Genomic DNA, 6061 nt, shown 5'->3' with positions numbered 1-6061 from the left:
AACCCAGAACTTGACGATGGAGGACCCTCCAAGATGTCCGAGATCTCGCCCAAAACCTAGAACTTAGAACCCAGATCTTGCACTCTGTTCTGAAGCTCCTTTCAAGGCACTGGCGTCGTGGGTTCTTGTCGGGGGTGGGGGAACGCCGAACTTGACGATGGAGGAGCCTCCAAGATTTCCGAGATCTCGCCCAAAACCCAGAACTTAGAACCCAGATCTTGCCCTCCGTTCTGAAGCTCATTTCAAGGCACTGGCGTGGTGGGTTCTTGTCGGGGGTGGGTGAACGCCGAAGGTGGTTCTTACATGGGTGTGTTTGTTAGATTTTTATTTTATTCAGGTGGGGATGAGAAAAAATAATACCCAATACACCCATGCCTATTTTATTAAGAAGTTCCCATCAATATAAAACCCAATCAGGTTACAAAAAAAGGTTCCCACGGGTGGGGACGTTTTTAACACCCGCACCACAAACTTCCCCTAATCTTTTAATATATTTTATTTTTATTTTAGCACAACATTACATATACTTCATATAAAATATGACATATTTGTAAGTTGATTATATATTTTATAATATTAATAATTAGAATAAAAAAATATAGATTGGTGTTGGAAAATATATAGATTAATAGTTATAGAAAACATTTTAAATGAATAAAAAATGTTTGAAAATATAATATTTAAATGATATAAAGAAGAAAAAAAATAGAGAATCTAATGTATGGTATAATGTAAAACTTAGAGGTAAAATAGAAAAATGTGTTTTGAGAGGTATTTTAAAAGATGAAATAGGACACTCATTATGAGTGCTCTAACTAATAAATATACATATTTATCTAATTAATATTCACAAAAATATTTATAAAATAATTTATAAATTTACTTAAGATAATTATAATAATGGAATTTACTCATTTGGTACCTTGAATTTTTGCAAAGTATCATTTTTGTACTTTTTCAATAATGCTCATATATTATCCTGTATTTTAAAATCATACATATTTGATATCATAGACTCAGATTTGATAAATAAAATTTTGTCACTACGACTAAACAGTCATCAGTTATATATAATTAAGTAATTAAATTTCAATTTAGAACTCATATAATTGAAAGCAGATTGATTAAATTGGTAAAATTTTATTAATTAAATTTAAATTTAAGGTATCAAATATATACGATTTCAAAATATATGGTAGAACATTATTTTAAACCCATGGTTTCAAAATAATACTTTTTTACAAAAACAGATGATATCAAATAGTTATCTACTCTTCTAATAAATACAAAACTAATTTTAAGACTTTAAAATATACGTTAAAAAATACAATAAAAAATATTTTATTTAAAATTGTGAAGAGATGACGGAATGATTATATATATATATATGAGAATTTTCCTGTAGGGGTTTCATTTTAAGCTCTACCGGTAGGCTCTCAGTGTTCTCAACCTGTGAACAGTTTTCGACGTGACCTTTTTTTTATGACCGTGTATATTGTAGCTATTTAGAGCATCCTGCAAATTTTCAGAAAATTCCGAATAGTTTACAGTACCGAAAACTAGGTTCAAACATGTTGTTGCACACGTGACTAATTTTTTTTATGCGCGTGGAAAACAACATATTTGAGCCTAGTTTTCGATACTGTAAACTATTCGGAATTTTCTGAAAATTTGCAGGACGCTCTAAATAGCTACAATATACACGGTCATAAAAAAAGTCACGCCGAAAACTGTTCACGAGTCGAGAAACACTACCGGTAGGACTTAAAGTGAAATCCCTATAGAAAAATTGTCTAATATATATATATATATATATCAATTAAAAGCATGTTGTACTTGTCACGTTTTGTCATGTTTTGGTTTAAGTTAGACATATAATCAATTATGAATTTATATATAAAGTGAACTATCCAGATGATTTTCAATATAAATATGACTCTTTAAACGAAAAAAAAAATTGGAAAGAGAAGAAGGTCAATATTTATGAATTATATTGGCTAAGATATTTGATCTCATTCCATTGATGGTGGAATCTTTGTCAATGAGCTTAAACTGGGTGTGAGCCATATTGGCTAAATCAATATAAATCTCTGGGTTTTGTTTTATTCTTGATTATGTTTTATTAATTTGACAACAAAAAAATAATACTATCAAGTATTGAGATCCCGGAATTGAAATGATCAAACTCAATACTGGAACTTAAAAAAAGGAGAAATGTATCGCAAACTCAAGTGTGAAATGTTACAACTCATTAACGATGAGATTTTGTCTGTTGAAAACTCTATTAGGTCGAGACAGCCAACCTACGTATAAAAAACCGTTAAGAAAATGAGCAAACACACGTTATATATACATACAATCAACTTTATTTATAAAATTTATTAATTATTTTTATTAAATTTATATTAATGCCATATAAATTTTGAAATAAATATCCTATTTTAATTAAATAATTTATTTATTTTTGTTTAAGTTTATATTTGTTCTAATTTTTGAATTTGAGAGAGACAACAAGAGATTACATATTATATATTTAATGTAATATTAAATATTATACGTAAATTTTAAATTTAAATTTCTTGCTAGATTTAAAAAAAACAATTTATTGCTAATTCACAGTAGATTATATTATATGTTTAATATGATATTATTCTAATAAGTCAGTTTAAGTTTAATTAAATTTTATTTAAGTTATAAAATATATGATATTATCTCAAAAATATAATATTTTAATTTGTTTAATTATTTATTATTTAAAATAATTATCATTGTAAAATATTCGAAAAATATCATATTTTAATTTATTTAATTATTTATTATTTTTAAATAATTATTATTATAAAATATTTTATTTTAATTATTTAATTATTTATTTTATTTTATTTAACTGTTTATAAACTACAATTAAATGTAAAATTATTTTATTAAATATAAGAATATTTTGTTAAAATTAATATTAAAAAAATAAAAAATAGTTAAAACAAATAATTTCTGTTATCTACACGTAGTTGTTGTACAGAACACAGGTATAAATTAATAGATATATAAACCATTAAGATGCACGCTAAGAACTATGAATTATGCAGAAACTATTGCTATTGTTGTTGCTGCTTTTGTTCGCCCCGCCATGCCAAAAGGCAACGTCTTTTAGAGCTGGTCTTATATCCTTATCCTTTATTATTTTGTAATCATGTGAAAGGGGGTGTGGAACTCATATATCTCAGTTTGAATTAAAATTGGCCATTTCTGTTTTCCTTTGATCCCTCCATTTTCAGGAAACCCCTGTCCGTTTTTCACTTTCAGTCTCAGATGTTGAGCATGTTAAGACAAGTCAATGTACCTGATTGTATTTCTAGCGGTATTCAGCTATTGCTTAGCTGTAATTCGGTTGGGTAGTAAGTTTCTTGTTCAGTTAGTTATAGCTCAGCTCAGCTTCTACTCTGTATATATATTTACTCCCTTTGTACATTATCATTTATGAATTCAATACAGAATTTCTTTACACCAATTCTCTCATTGTTCCAAGTCTTCACAGAGCAATGCCCTCTAATTTTGACATGATCAACTACGACGAGGAAGGACATGTTTATTTAAAGTACTACTCTGCTCTCATCCTTTTCTGTAAACAAACCAGATAGATTGAATCCAGTTGAATGAGAAATGATATCAAAAGCATTCAAAGCAGTAGGTTTCGTAAACTCTTAAACCCCCACTTTATACTATGTAACATTTCCTTCTCTAATTTTCTAAACCTTCCATTCCTCTATCAAATCTTTCAGTTTTGTCTCTGAGTTGATATTACTATTCTTACAATGACAAAATGCAGCATCAAAATCAAATGGAATTACTATTGATTCTTATTATGGCTTTTCATAGACCAAACCCTGAGATGAAAAGTAACATTACCTAGTAGTGAGGAGGTGAGTCTTTAAGAGTGGAGATAATTGAAAAAACTGTTTGTGTGAATGTGAGGATGATGATAAAAACAGCTGCAATCACAGAAAGACCTGCCCAAGGTGAGTGGAAGTAGTTTTGTTTCAAGTTGGCCTTACGTCTGTGCCATGGGGTTCTGCAAAAGTCAGAGAGTTGTTCAAATATTTCAGAAAAATAGAAATTATTGCTTTTCAAGAAAGCCCCGTCACCGAGGTTGTTGATCATAGTAGCTACTTGGCTGCAGTCCCCTAATTGATTATCAATAATTCCATATTTCACAAGCAAATCCACATCTTCAGGAGTATTAACAAGCCAGTTCATAAGCACAGCATAACCAGTTATGTGTTTCTCTGTGTAATGACATTGTTCAAAGGCAACTAAGTTTCTCATTGTGAGTTCTGTATGGTCATCTATTGACTGTTTTGGAATTTCTAAAATCCCTTTAGAAAATTGGATATCAAGCAAGTTTTTGCTTGTGCTCACCTTGAAATTAACACCAGCTCGATGTAACTCTGTTAGACTTGGGAGGTTGAAGGTTTTCAACTGCATTTCAGATTTTGGCTTCAGCGGAAAGACACAGAATTTTCTCAATAAATCAACAAAATGCTCTACTCTAGAAGAAGAGAATAGCTCCAAATTGTCGTTTATTCCCTCAAAGTTTAAACTATCTTTGAAGAAGTTACGGGAAAGCTTAGTGATCGAAAGACTCACCATGAACATAAATTCTTTCTTGGTCAAAAAGCTCCTCAAGGATGAAGAAGGGCACCTGATTCTCAAGCAACAACAAATCAGGAATAATGTCGACTATCATCCATGGTCGGTCAAAGATGTAGTCAGGCTCACCTTTGATATTATTGTACCTTAACAAGAGCTCAATGATGAATGCAGCATCTACTAAAATAATCTTCACAAATTCATCACTTGAGAATTCAATAGATTCTGCATAACAACTGCGCAATTCTCTTTCTTTATCCTTTATGATCTTCATGTAAGTGTCCAAGCCTACACGTGTGCGTTTAAGATAATCACGCAAGAGCCTCATCTTATGCTCCTCCATTGCTTCCAAACTTTTGTCACCATGGTGAAGCGGGCCTATGGAAACTATCTGAGGTGTGTAGGCCTTCTCATTCACACATCTTAGTCGCTTGGGAACTCTGTAGATACAATGGTTTGATGATAAGGGAGGCAAGCTGTCCAATTCCAACATCAGTGAAGTTGATGTGTTTTGGATGCTGCTTGGAGCATTATTTTCCATTTGTGATCTATCCTTGTTGGGAACGATGGCTGACACCTGAAAAAGAACTAATAACTAGGATAGGAACATCTCAAAACCAACATAACTACTACTCTATTATTCTTTTTTGATGCATATATCAAATATTTTATCCTCCATTCTCGCTGATGCTCAATTAAAATCTCCTTTTTTTTGCCCTAGTTAAACGCACCAACGTTAAACTGAATTTCTAGATCCGTAATGCTTATGATACAAATTACAAATATAGATACTAAGTTTGAAAATTTATTTATTTTTCTGAAGTTTTGAGCTGGGTTTTTTTTCCTCGGCAAATAAGGTTTCGAGTTTCAGATAAAGAATGCATTTAAAATCAAAATGAGTGAAGAACAGAAGTAACTATATATAAGAAGTGAGAAGTGAAAAATATATAGCATTCACCTGTTTCTAAGTACCACAAGGCTTGGGAGAAGATTGGCAAAGTTGATCAGAAGAGCCTTTTGTCAGTTTTGTATTATTTTAGGAAAGGTCCCTTTTCACTGTTCAGAATAGCTTGCAAAGAAAACGATGAAACCAGCATTTAAGTTAGCTATGAGATAGTTAATAACTTAATATGGGGATGGTTTTTTCTTGTTTGAAGGGATAATGTTTTAGGAAATTTCTTTGGTTTAACTCAAAAAACAAAAAAGAGTGTATTGGTGTAACTTTTTTTATTTGCACTTTGTGTATAGTTTTTTGTGCTATTTTTTTTTTTATAATCTATGCAAATTTTTAAAAAGGCTATTTAGGATTTTTACCCCGAACCATTACCACTACCGTATCGTGCCCCCTAATTTTTTCAAGTCGTTAAAAATTCCCCTCGAAATATTCACATTAATGTAAAGAAAGACTTCCGTT

General features: G+C 30.7%; 1 pseudogene; it reads right to left on the bottom strand.

Annotated features, from left to right (window-relative positions):
• Positions 1-3447: 3447 nt before the first annotated feature.
• Positions 3448-5766, bottom strand: LOC133830114 (UPF0481 protein At3g47200-like; annotated as a pseudogene).
• Between the last annotated feature and the right edge of the window lie 295 nt (positions 5767-6061).

This window comes from Humulus lupulus, chromosome 4, assembly GCF_963169125.1.
Source record: "Humulus lupulus chromosome 4, drHumLupu1.1, whole genome shotgun sequence".
NCBI classification, from domain to species: domain Eukaryota; kingdom Viridiplantae; phylum Streptophyta; class Magnoliopsida; order Rosales; family Cannabaceae; genus Humulus; species Humulus lupulus.
This window is presented reverse-complemented; position numbering and strand designations above follow the sequence as displayed.